Source organism: Balearica regulorum, chromosome 2 (assembly GCF_011004875.1).
Source record: "Balearica regulorum gibbericeps isolate bBalReg1 chromosome 2, bBalReg1.pri, whole genome shotgun sequence".
In the NCBI taxonomy this organism is placed as follows: Eukaryota; Metazoa; Chordata; class Aves; order Gruiformes; family Gruidae; genus Balearica; species Balearica regulorum.
Window position 1 is genome coordinate 161,964,013 of NC_046185.1, and position 13,879 is coordinate 161,977,891.

General features: G+C 46.6%; 1 protein-coding gene across 5 annotated transcripts in view; it reads right to left on the minus strand.

Annotated features, from left to right (window-relative positions):
* Positions 1–12,717, minus strand: part of SCN5A (sodium voltage-gated channel alpha subunit 5) — a 218,959-nt gene extending 206,242 nt beyond the window's left edge. For 4 of the 5 annotated variants that reach the window (XM_075746728.1, XM_075746727.1, XM_075746725.1 and 1 more), the window contains exon 1: positions 12,513–12,705. The gene's annotated coding sequence lies outside the window, so the exon portion shown is untranslated. Of the gene's footprint in view, positions 1–12,512 lie in introns of all 5 variants that reach the window. The other variant, XM_075746729.1, reaches the window with a different exon arrangement.
* Between the last annotated feature and the right edge of the window lie 1,162 nt (positions 12,718–13,879).

Consider the following 13,879-nt stretch of genomic DNA (forward strand, 5'->3'; position numbering starts at 1 on the left):
TCAAACAATACTAATTATGGGGAGCCCTCTGCTATTCTGGAGATGGAATAGATGACCAGAGTTTTACTTTACGGATTTATAAACTCTGAATTATGGGGTTGAGCCTAATTTTATAGATGTCTTTACCAAATATACAGAAAAGCACAAGCAGAAATCCCATACTTGGGCTTCAAAACACCGTATGACACGGTGTGCACGTAGCTCTGTTATAAAATATGATGGGAGGGACAAGAAAGCTATCCAGTTAAAAATAAACAGATGCAATGGTGAAAAACAAACATTACTGCAAATCTAGACAGGCTCAGGGTCCCTCGCTGAAGAAAGATGGCTCAAATCTCCGCTCCTTTTCTGCTCCAGCGCCTGTGGCAGCCCGGCTGCCGTCGGGGCTGCGTTACAGACAGGCGAGCGTTGCCCTGCGACACCACCTAATTGGCACCCAGCCTCCCAGGGAGTGGGAGATAGTCAGCCTAAAAATAGGCTGTCCTCTGTTTTGGCTGTCCCCTCCCTCCGTCCCCCCGCAAAGGCACAGGGCTGGCGGTCCAGGGAAAAACATCCAGAAAAGCCGCAACCTCAGTGGAGGGAGCCGGAGCCGGGCGGTATTTTTGGAGATGGAGGAGTGGGATGGGGTGCTATCAGGGTGACACCGCAAGGCGTTTCTGCCTGACCTCATGCTTCTGGGAAAGAGCGATTTCCACCACCTTTAGCACGGGAGCTGCAACCTGAGAACCCCTGAGAACCGTCCCCCAGCCTCGCTGGAGGTGCGGGGACAGCGCGGAGCCACACAGCCCGTCCCTGACCTCTGGGATGCTGTCCCCAGCCGACCCACAGCCGCAGCTGAGCTTGGCTCTCGTGGCAGCTGCCGCGGCAGCTCCCCCATTGTTCCCCACTCCAAAACTCTCTCCAGCCGTCCCGTTATCCCGCGGAGGCCTTTGCTTCAACAGTCCGTGCATCGCTGCAATTTCTGGTTCAAGGCACCAGCATTTACAGGCAGCAAAGCCTCACAGGACAGTTTTTAATAGGAATTTCATTGACATTGAAGATTCTTGTAGGACTTTGATGAACACTTGAACTTTAGTCTGACATTTAAGTGCCTAAAACTCTGTATGAAGCCCAAATTAAGAGATCTTATACTCTGCTATTGATGCTTTCTCTTGTGTGCAGCTCTACAAAGCTCCTGAACATCAGTAACATTCCAGAAAGCATTGGTTCTGCTTTTAACTGGATATGACAAGCCAAAATCAATTAGAGATTGATCTAAATAACGCTTTTCTTTAATTTATTTTTAGTGTGCAGTTCAGTAACCAAAGTGAAGAATTGCGATCGATGAAGCTAACTCGCTTTTTAGCAACGCCGTTGCCTAGATTATAAGACGTTTTGCAAAGTTTCCCAAGCTCGTAAAGGCAACTGTGTAAATAACGTGACTTATTGAATTCTGCGGAGCGCTCTAACAGCAAGACTGATGGGTAGTCTAATACATTGTGTAGTTGCTATAAGCAATAATCTCTCATGCTAATCACAACTTTCACATTCATTAACATTATAGGAACCTCCAGAAAGAAATCATGAACCAGGGAAGCATTCAAACATATGCAAAGCTAGCTGCGACTAGCTTTCAAACTGGCATTGGGAAGAAAATATCCAACAGGAGGATATTTTACATCCCTCAGACTTAAATGTGCGAGGTGCTGCTTTTTGACACCCACTTTGCGCCACATGGTCCTGCAAACAACTGCGCGTGTTCAGCTGCCACAATTTAAAATGAGCATGAAGTGACAGTACTCCGCATTCAAGGTGGGATCCCGGTCCACTGAAGTGAGAGGAGAAAATGCCCTTGCAAGAGCATTCCTCTAGGTTTTGTTCAAGATCTGAAGAACCTGAGATTCCTGGCATGAGAAACACCCCGCGAGCTAGCAAACAGGGAGCATGTTGGCACACCTGCCCTCTTGCACTTCCTAGCATGGTTTCTAAGTCAAAGGAGGGAGGCATGAGGGCTGCTGGAGCTGATGGGGACGACACTGACGGTCCCTCCAGAACATGTTTTAAAACATCTTCCTCCTGCTCCTGGCAGACAAGCAGCCCTCCAAAATAACTGAACAGGGATAAAGCTTCTTAGCCAGGCCACCCACTGCAAACCAAATCAAGGGCATTAGCTTGCCATTAACATATACCATTTTCAGTGCTGGGTGTGCACATGCCTGTGTATTCCCTGGCTCCTTGTGACCTTTTATATTCCCAAATAATGATGCATGCAGTTCCCTCCTGCTCCTTTCCTCCTAGAGGAGGCTTGACCAGCAAGGACACTGCAGAGAACTGGGCACAGCTCATTGCATGCCTCTGCACTGGATCTGCCTGTAACAGCCTCATGGTGGCTCCCAGCCTCACGCCATCGTGATTTGTCGTTTGGGGTCAGAAGACCCTGTTTTTTGGTTCATCAAGAAAAAAGGCAGCCAGCAGGCATGTATGTCACTCCCCTAGCAAGATGCTTAAGAAAGATGACTATACATTAGCTCAGAAAGCGCACCCAGCCATAAACACCCTATGGAATATACAGGGAAAAAAAATTTTGGTCTGCAACTGATTGCAGAGGGTAGGTTTGATTTATCAGGGAAGGCAAAAGCTGTTGCAGAGCGGGGCGAAGAGGAGGGGCCCGAAGGCGGCTCTCGGCCACCTCCATGCTCCTTTGATGCCGGGGCCGTGCTGGCCGCGGGCCAGTCCCCGCTGTGGGCTGTGTTAATCTGCACTGGCCGCGGGTGCCTCCCGGGAGGTTTGGTGGCAGCTGAGGATTACCAGGGTGGTCAGGGACACCCTCCATTTTCCCTTCCTCATACCACTCACGGCGACGGTCAGGGCAAGGGCTGGGAAAGAAACAGCCGCAGCCCCGTTGCAAGGCTGTACGGACCTAGAGGGTATCCTCAGTGTATCCCCCGCTGCCTCGCATCCCGGTTTGCACCAGCTTCTTGCAATAGCTGGGCACATATATCCCATCTGACACCACAGATATGTGAGTTCCCAGCAAAATGGGGAGTATGAAACCGGTGGAGCTGGAAATTGCATTTTCAATATCCCTGCTTCATTCCTGATTTGTTTATATGCATATATGCATATATAAACATGTAATATTTATAAATATATATATGGTTACTAATCCATATCCGACACACTTAAGTGGGCAGCAGTGCCAATACAGTCAAACATCCTTCACGCACACAGGGAGACTCAGCTATAACAGCGCGTGGGGCAGGATTAGAGCAGGACGGCCATGGTCCTCTGGAACATCATCTTTGTCCCTCTTTCACCTCCTCCAGTCTTTTGACAGGACCACAGGCTCTCTCGTGGCTGGGGACACCTCTGGTCCCTGAGTTGTGACACCCACTCCTCAGCAGATGGCACATGTAGACTTATCCACAGCCTCCCAAAGCCAACAGGGATCTTTGGGGGGTCTGGATCGGGCACTAAATCCATACGATGGAGCCCTTTCAGATGTGATTTCAAAAGGGGCTGAAATCCCAGAGCTTTGTTTCCCAAGTTCTCTTTAAAACTATACAATTATAGCCCTCGCTTGGCATTACCTGATCTCATGAACCTGGCTGGTGTAGGTTGAGCAGTCACTGGCCTGGCAGTGGGACACTAAACATAAAATACAATACAATATGGTATAAAACAATAAAAAATTCTGTGAGCAACCCACATTACCTAAGCAATCTGCTTCGCTGTGGATCTCTGGTGGATTCATTGCTGTGTAGTATGTGGCTGAGTCACCCTGCAGCCACCTTCTCACAGGTGACACTCCTTTGAGTCTCGCTACTCTCCATCCAGGAACATCCTTTGACAGCACTTGCAAAACCCAAATATCTGTTAGTCCTGAACCTCTGATTTAAATTGTCCAGTGGGCTCAAAAGCTACAGGATAGGACAGATGCTTAATGAGAGCAATGGTAAACTGACTGAGAAAGTAAGCAACAAAAGATGATTTTCTATGGTTTGTCCAAGGAATGACTAAATACATAGAAAATCAGAATTTCCTGTGCAACAAAGTAATTATGCTAATTCATTCTAATACTTAACCAATCCAAGTACTAAAGGGATACAAAAGATATTACAACTGCCATAACAGTTAACCGAAAACCACCTAAAAGACAGCTTTAGAACATTCCAGGGAGGGAATGATGTTTCAAAGTGTACTGCCAGATCCGAAGAAGTCAAAAGGAGCTTTACCTTTGGCTTCACCGGCCTCTGGATCAGGCCCTTAAAATAGTTCTGGAAATGTTCCAGAAAACTTATTTCAGCTACATTTAAACTCTGTGCTTCAGTAATTCTCACTGTTAGTGTTAAACAGTTCAGGGGACTTTTATGCTCGTAAACAAATCCTCCATCTCCCTTATGTTGCTTTTACGTTGACGCTGCATCGCTGACTTCAATAAACAGTCTCCTGATTCAGCCTGGTACGAGACAGCGAGCAGAATTAGGCACCAGAGATGTGTCTAAAAGCCTTGGTTTCAGGTTCTGAACATCACTTTAGCTAATTAATAAAAGAAAACCACAGCCCAGAATCTTTCGGTGTTTTCAGACCATAACCTCATATTCAGCCACTTTCTCTGTTCCCAGGAGTCCAGAATCACCAAGTATTATTATTGTTGTTGTTGTTGTTGTTGTTGTTGTTGTTATTATTTTGGGGGTCTTTTTTTCTATTCTCTATATCTCTTTATAAAAGGCAATGTGTGACCCAGTGCAGTGGGTTTGATTGTTTCTGGCCTCCCCTGAGAAGCAGCTGAAGAGCAGAGAGCTTCGCTGGGTCCTGACTGTTCCACTCACAACACACAGAGCAAGACCTGCCAGCCCAGCACCGCTCACGTTTAATGAAATGGGGAAAACCTGGGGAAAGCTGGAGGAGTCTTTTAACAAAAAGAACACTTTTTCACAGATCTAACAGCTCATGAGGAGCAGTGCTGCATTTCACGGCCGTAGGAGAAAGCAGGTTCTCCAAGCCATCCTGGGCAGCCAGAACATCTGTACACCTTGCAGATGCTTGTTTGGACGCTGTGTGGTCATGACAAAAGTTTTGGGGGTCATCAAGTTTAGGCAACTTCGTAGAAAACTCAACCCAATATAACTTGAGCAAAACTTCCACTAAGGCCAAAGGAACCCAAGAACTCATAGACTTTCCCAGGAGGTTTCTACCCCAATTTCACCCTCCCATGAAGAATCCAGAGCCTCAATTCAACACTGCCTGAACCCAGCAGAAACAGGAGCACAATGGACCTGCAGGAAATTTGTTTCTCGGCTAAAGTACTAAAGTACTTCTTTAGCTAAATTACTACTACAGAAGTATCAAGAAAGGATGGGAAAAGGGGGAAAAGCACAGAGAGAATTTATTCTACCTTCTTCTTCCATATTCATATGATGATTCCTTTTTTTTTCTTTTAGCTATGACGTAGAGTTTCATAACAACTATTTACTTTTCTCTCTTTATCTAACAGCTGTCTGCTGAGAAAGATGGAAAAATAAACTAAACATGTTAAAAATGAGAGAAACTATTCATATGCAATCTATAATTGCATGCTATATTTAAATCTTCATACATTATCTTTCAAATTATATTTAGATTCAACAGGAGGGGGGGGAAAAATCCCCCTTACTTTCTAAAATTAGCAATAGAATTTGTATATTGTTTTCAAATACAACCGCTCTTCCTCAGAAACTTTTGCCAAGGAAAAATTAATGGTTGGAGACAGGGAATCTGACTACATCAGATGTATTTTGACATTGGCCCACTAACTGTCACTTACAGCAAAAAAAACGGGGAAGTCCTCAGGGAAAGGGCTGTGTAAATCTGGATTAGCTCCACCAAAGTCAAACAAATCGATCTGGATTTACGCCGGCGGAGCCGAGAGCAGGATTCGTCCCTCTGTTTGATGGACATGGGGAAGAAAAGAGCTACGAGGACTCCAGCAAATCAGGGGAACTTTGCCACGCGCTGCAACTCCGAAGGGGTTATTTCCTAAGAGACACACAGCACACGCCAGCAGCAGCCCCTGCGCTCACATGAATGAGAATTACACGCACGCACCGAGGGAGATTAGACCTCTCGACGTGAAACATTGTTGAAAAGAGATAAAGGGGGAAAAAAAAAATTAAAAAAAAATTCTTAAGATACTTGCAGTGCTTTCCAGACCCTCTTGCTGCAGACCCCGCTGGCAATGCCTCTGGCCCCTCCAGCAGCACGGGAGCCACGCACAGCTCGATGTCAGAGGCTGGAAATCGGGTTGGGGAGGGAGCGGAGACGATGTGCTCGGCCCCGGGGAGGGAGAGAGGGTGGCTGCGTCACGCCGTCGAGCTGGCTGTACTAATATGGGGAGCAGCGGTGGCCAGAAATCCTCGTCCGGAAGGAAAGGACAACCCCTGTAACACAAGAGCTGGCGCGGGAGCGCGAAGCGGGGAGCAGGCACACAACCTTGGGGGGGTTTGGAGGGATTAGGACTTCCCCGGGCCGAGAGGTCGGCTGCACCCGACGTGGCAGGGAAGGAAACAGGCTTTGGTGCAGGGGGGGTCCCTTCCCTGCACCCAGCTCCGTTAGACACGGCATAATTACCCTGTTATAATCAGGCTTTAGTGTGATTTTATAATTGTGCATTATGTAACAGCTACTAACGTGTCAGGCCTCAGACAACACTAAATGCCTGTCTGCAGGTCAGGCTGTAATACTTCGTGTTCAGTCTGGGCTGAAACCCTCTCGTTATTTCACCCTCCCCCTCCATCCCCACCCAGGAACTTCGGCCGCATCTCCAGCGGGGCAGCCGCTCGCAGAGATTCCTCCCGTCACCGAACGCCTCCTCCTAACATCTCTCTCCCTAACCCCGTGCCCACCGTTGGTGGCTACATCACAGGGAAAAATGAAAACTATCATCACAGAGTTGCTCCTCTTTATGAGCTTTACATGACAGTGAGGGGGTTTTTTTGTTGTTTATTTAATCATCACTTTTTTTAAAGTTCATGTTTTTCGGGATTTCCCAGGGGCAGTGTCTGCCCTTGCACAGCGCGGCAGCAGAGATGCTCCTCGGAAGACTGAAATGGGCTGGCAGCGGGGCATAAAATCTGAGCTGGCTCCTACAGGGGTGAATTTTTGCTCTACTGAAAATCACTAGAAATGATCTCTCTGTGCTGTCCTGTTTTGATTACCCAGGACCAAGGTTCTGTAAACCTGGAGCTGTGATGCATGCAAAGCTCGTTAGACCCAGCACGCTGTAAGCCAGCCGGGAGGAACGGTGCCGTATTCAGCCACCAAGACACTAACAAAACTGTTCATTTCTTTGGATAAACTGACCATTTCATTATGAAAAGAAAAAGAATTTTGGAAAAATCACTTTAGAAATAATACAGTCTTTGAGAATAGATTTTTGCCTAAAAAGTTAATATCTAATCTATCTCCAGCTAATGGATCTTGAGTTTGTCGATGGGCAAGTTTTCCCATAACTTCTTGTTATACAGATTTTTCAATTTTCTCTAAAACCTTTGAAAACAGCAAACCCCCGCCAACCCAAGCACAACTCCCCACTCCCAAGACTCCTCCAAAATCCCAAAACTCGGCTTATTTTTCAAAATCAGCCTGAAAATGCCATGAATATTGAGGGACACTCCTTGCATCTAACACAGACACTTTACTCATGCCCACAGTCTGTGTTCAGTTACCTAACTTCTGTACACTTAAACATCAACCTAATACCAGTAAGATTTTTAAATAACCCATAGTAATACTGGAGTCGGATTACAATTTATAAAGCACAACTTGCAGATATCTTTCAAATGATAACTTGGATGCAGATAGGTTTTAGTACCTTAGGAATCCCCCAAGCTTTAAAAAGAATCTATAACCTGTTGGCAGGGCTCTCTAGCAATGCGGTAGAAAGCCTCTTTGACAGAAGTTTAGCGAACCAGGAAAGTTCAATTCAAGTTGAAAGATGAAATAAATAATCTGGTAAAGAATGGACTTATTTTTTCCAAAATAGGAAAAACAAAAATTCTCACTTTAAAATTAAATAAAAAAAGGCAAAGGGAAAACTCAGGACTTAACGGAATTTTTATTTTTTTCTGCATGTTTCGATACAGCATTATTATTTGATGTGTGATATCTCTACATTTAAAAAGCTCTTGCAATATTATGATAAAAATAAAACCCAAGCTATTCCTGTCATGCAGAATTGTGATTAAAAAAGGCTTTGTTTGTTACAAAGAGCAGGGAGGCATGTTTTTGCCATGAAAGATAAGGGATCTTTTGACATCAATGAAAATTTTGCACACAAAAGATTCACAAGGTGACCTCCTCACGGGAGGCCAAGCCGCACCTCCTCAAAAGTGGGCATGTTAGAAGAGAGGGAATTTTGGTGGTTTGTTTGCCATCTTTCCTGGGAATATACCTCAGTGAACTGGGACTGATAAGAAACCTGGAAAGGAGGGGTGTAAATGGCGATCTTGACAGCTGGGACTAGATGCATTTAACAAAACCAGTGTGTTCGCTCTGTCCCCAGCCTGCTTAGGGACTGGGGCGGGGGATAACTTTGGCAAATCTCTCCCCATTCTTCTCTCAGGCTGAAATCTCAGCAGCTCCAGAGCAGGATCTCACCCACTGCAACCGGGCAGCCCGGAGCTGGTCCAGTAGCACCGTACCGGAACGAGTGGGAAATAAATAAGGAAACGTTATTAATCTAAGGGAAAAAAAAAAAGGTACCTTTGTAAGGGTGACTACATGACCTGCAGCTACACTTAAAGGAAGTCACCGTCTGTATAATGGAGCGAAAGGAACCTCCGCAACAAACTTTCTGAACTACCTGGATCTCTTTGGTGACACAAAAACAGCAAGAAGGAGAGAGGGGTTAGGGACATTCCAGGTCTGGAAAAGTTTTCTTTTCCTCATTATTAGTAACTCTAATTACTTTGAAAGAAGAGCAATGAGATAAATCCTGCAGAGCCAGAAATGTGACCTGATTTCCTTCCTGATTTAGAAACTGTCACTTTGCAAGAGAAACCCAAAGAGACAGAGACAGGTCAAAGTGGGCCCATCAGTTTGGTTTGTAGAGTAAATAACAAACCAAGATCAATAGAAATACAACCAGCGTTTTCTTTTGGTAGATGTTCATAAGGACAATGCTATTTAAAAGATAAACAAACATGTTTATCTGAACTGTTTGCAGTCACACATGACACCGTGAAAGAGAGATTCACTATAAGCAAACAGGAATATACCCAACTGACTTTATGTATTTTCCTCCAGGTTAGATGGTAAAAGTGAGAAGCAATGACAGAATTTCAAATATAAATTGCTTCACACTATGATTAAAGCCCTACCTCAAGACATCATGTAAACACAAAGCAGAAAAGTCAAGCATATACTTAAGAGTGATGCTGCTTTTGTGATACCCGAGATTTATTTAACAGAACTGAGAAATTACTTGTTGTCACCTTTTAACTATCAGAGCTATAATTTTCCAAAGTAATTCTTGAGGACAATTGAAGACTACAAGGTAGTAATTTTCAGGAAGAACTGAGCACCCACCCTCTGAAAACAACAGGTCTCTTCTACGTTTTTCAAATTGAGCTTCCAAAAACTAAGGCATCTAAGGTGATAACAGATAATAACCTGTTCCTTCCGAAAAACATGACCAGGATTTCCGAACGACCGCCAACATGCTTTAATATGCAACCTAAAATGTTCTTTACTCACATACGTAGAAGGAGCATTCCTTCAAGATACTAAATGGAAAATAGTAATGAGAAAGAGAAGAGAAAGAGAAGGGAAAGAGAAGAGAAAGAGAAGAGAAAGAGAAGAGTTAATCCCTGCCTAATATCATAAATAGGACCTTTTAAAGAAATTAAAACTAGGTATATTTAATAAATCTCCCATGCCCATTAGAATGTCATTTCCTATCAGTACATTTTTAAATATAATTTTGACAACACATTTAAATCAACAACACAGCAACTACTCAACGTTTTTCTGTAGCCTGTAAAAGTCCTGGGAGGTGTTAGCTGGTGCCACAGGTGTTAGTCCATCATAGCAAGAACCGAGGCCAGTTTCTGATTCAAGCCAGGAATACAATGCTTTCAACTCTGTTGCAGTTTTAAAGTCTGTACCCATAAGCTGTCATTCAGGTCAGGAAGCCTCATGGTCCACATACACCCTTCATGGTCAAGGTATTTAGGCAATGATGCAACTGAATAACTTGGTGATATCTGACGAATGATTGAGGGTATGAAACAATATCAGTTCTCTACCATACTGTACAGAGGTTTTGCATGCTTTAAATCTGCAGGACTCCTCACAGCATAAACTACTTCTCTGTGCAAACACAGGCATTAGAATCTGACCCTTTGTGTTTGTAAAACCTTTGAGAGTCTCAGGCAGAGATACAAGCTGTATTACGAATGGATTCAGAATAAGTGTCAAGAACTGAGAAAAAAACACATTACAACATCGAACTCTGATCACATACAAGTTAAGTAACATATTATTTCTGGCAATATTGTGAACTACCTCATACCAAAGGTTACATAAACACCACTACTTAAGGCTGAGACCTTTTGGCACATTAATCTAAAAATATCACACCTTGCAGGACAGGCTTCCATTGCTTAAATGTTGAGACACTTGTCCCAAAAGACATGCTTTTTTTCTTAAGAACCCTGTATTTCTGAAGCTCTCTGTCAACCGTGTTTATCATTTGAAAAAGCTACACCAAAAAACCCCCATATTACCAAAAATCAGTGGGCAACACTGCAATCCCATTTGCATCATTCCCATCCCGTCCTGAACACTGGGCTCCCCTCAACTTTTTCAGAACCAGGTATCTCATCAGAGGCAAAGCACTCAAACCAACAGCAGTGACACTCTCAAAAACACTTTCTGGGTCCATTAGAATAAGGGGGTTTCACTCCTCACTGCCTCACAGCTCTGACCTTTCCGATTCTCTGCCACCAAAAGCTTATAGGATTGCCGGATCCATCTGCGGCTCCACCTGGCCTGCTTTCCCACGCCAAAAGGACGGATCAAATATACGTGTCTGAAAACACAAACCTGCTTTCTCTTCGTATCACCCGGGGGGGACACCGTCACCACCCCCCCCCCCCAAACCGGTTTCAAACCAGAGGAAGCATCCGAGATCACTTCTGCAAAGCCCCGAAATCCTGGGAAATCGCAGCAAAATGAACTTCAGCACCTTGGACAGGACACACGGACGGAAAATCGCCGAAATCGGCTCATTGGCCCTGAAAATGCTGCGCCTGGACGTGACCCTCTAGGACACATCTGCGGGCCTGTTTATTTTTAGTATTGACAAATCCTCTTTGAATCGCCGCGTTTATTCCACCATCCGCCCTGTATTTCGGGAAGAGCTGCTCACCAACCCGGCGGTGGGAAAAATCGGGGCCACCAGCTCCGGATCCGACGCCCGTCTGCGGGATCAGCGGCTGCCCCAGTTGCAACTGGAAAGGCTCGGCTCAAGCACTCACAAAGCTCAGCTTATCCTTTACAAGCAAAACGAGACCTGTTGCCGTAGGTGTGCGTGGATTGTGTGTTTCTCCGCTTTCTAGAAGCTCATCTCCACCTCCTCACCCACATCTCCAGGAAAAATAAAATAAAAAAAGTCTGATTTATTCCCATTGCAGCCACACTTTGGTTGGATAAGTTTTGCTTTAATTTAGCTTTCATTCTCTCTTACAGTGCTCCCAGTATGTCACTGCTCCCCTCGGGGCTGCCTCAATAAAATCATAATCACCTTGCCGGAGTGCAGCACAGCTCTCCCCGTTTTTCTTTTGTTTGCATAAGCCAAGTCGAGTTTTTAAGTTGTACCAGTAAAAACTCCAAATGTTTTAAGCAGAAGTATTCTACAAACAGCTTTGAGGTGAGTGGTGCCATACTTAAAATATGTCAGTTCTTACAACAAGTAATACCAGTAATATTTTCACGATACAGGAGATTGATACATTTTCCCTGCCACCACAGAAATAACCATTCTAGCTCATTTCTTCCCTTCAACGTGCCACTAAATTTCTACTCCAGCACATCTGACGCCACATGACATTAACCAAACAATTTGCAGGGTATTTTCTGTGTTGTTATTTCTTTCCGGCACTTCTGGGTGCAGAAGTGAGATGGAAACCAGACAATTCCCCGCCAGAGTTACCGTTCAACAGCAAAAAAAAAAAAAAAAAAAATAATATATATATATCTATCCTCCGCTTTTACACCCCCGTCGCAAGCTTTGCTGCCCCAACTTCTCTCTCCTCCAGCCCCGGTAACCTCTCCGCCAGCCTGCCCGGACGGGACGGCAGCGGTGCCGGTGCCACCGCTCCTCCCGCCTCGAGGGGAAAGTTTGGGGAAGGGAAAATCCCGTCACTACCAATTCCTCCTCCACGACACGCTCAGAACCGGACGTCTTTTTGTCTTCTTTTTTTTTTTTTTTCTTTTTTCTCCTTTTTTTTTTTATTATTTTATTAACAAGCAAACAAAAAAGAGAAACTTACATTGGTTTATTTAATTTTTCCTGCTAAACCAAGAGTCCCAGAGCCACTTCATTGTATCCACAGAGTTTTAGTCCCCGAGCGGTACCGTCCCGCGGGAAGGGCCCCGTTGCTGGGCGCGGAGCGCGCTGCCCTCCCGCCGCGGAGGGCGCATGGCTCGGAGCCGCCGCGCCGTGTCTGCGGCTGCCGCGGGAGCGCAGCCCCGGCCGGGCGGCGGAGGGGCGGGGGGGCCGGCAGGAGGAGGAGGAGGAGGAGGAGGAGGAGGAGGAGGAGGAGGAGGAGGAGGCAGGCACCGCCCGCCCCTCCCCGCCCCGCCGAGCCGAACCGAGCCGGGCCGGGCCCGCAGCGCCCCCTGCCGCCGGTGGGGGGAGGGAGGGGCTGGGGGGAGGAGGAGGAGGAGGAGGAGGAGGAGGAGGAGGAGGAGGAGGGGGGAGAGGGGGAAGGGAGGAGGGAGGAAGGGAGGGGTGGGCAGGGGCGCTGGGGGAAGGATGGGGAGGGGGAAGGATGGGGAGGGGGAAGGAGGATAGGCAGGCATGAGGAAGGGGAAAAGGTGGGAAAGGTAAAGGGATGGGGAAGAAGGAGGGCTGGGGAGGGCTGGGAAGAAGGAAGGGACAGGTAAGGGGAAGGATGGAGAAGGAAGGAAGGAGAGGGGATGAGGGAGGGCTAGGGAGCGAGGTGGGAGGAAGAAGACTGGGGAGAAAGGTGGGAGAGGGAAGAAGTGGGGATGGAGCTGCAGTGGAAGCTGAGGGTTGTCACAGGGGGCTTGGAGAGAGGGTTCAACCGGGGTGAGGGGAGACAGGGGAGAGGAGAGGTGCTGGGGAGCAGGACAGGGCAAAGTGCCCCCACCACGCAGGGCAAGGGGGCAGGCATGAACAGTGCCGAAGCTGGACCCTCTGTTCACCCCGCGGAACCAGACCCAACGCCTTCCGCAGCTGCCTGTCCCAAGTGTCTCAGGCCTTGAGGAACAGATGCCTGGGTCACGAGTACAGGGCAGCAACCCCAGTGAGCGGGAACAGCGGATTTTGTCAAAAGTAAGCTGCCCAGCAATGACTGGGAACATCACAGCTGGATGATTGTAGGGTGGAGAGAGGGTTGGCAAAAGTTTGCTGGCAATATGGAAGTATTCAGGGTGGTAAAGGCTGGAGAAACTTTTTAATAACTGCAAAAAGACCCCAAAATACCAAGCAAGGTAGAATAGGGTATACAGGGGAGACCAGCTTGGCTTTCCAGGGTCCGTGATGGGCTGTGAAGTGGCTGTTGCCACCCCAGAAAGAGAATCAGGAGCTGTAATAAACACTCCTGTGACAGCAGCTCAGGGTGTGGTAGCGATCAAAAACAACAAGTGCCAGAAAAGGAGCAGAGCACCTGGG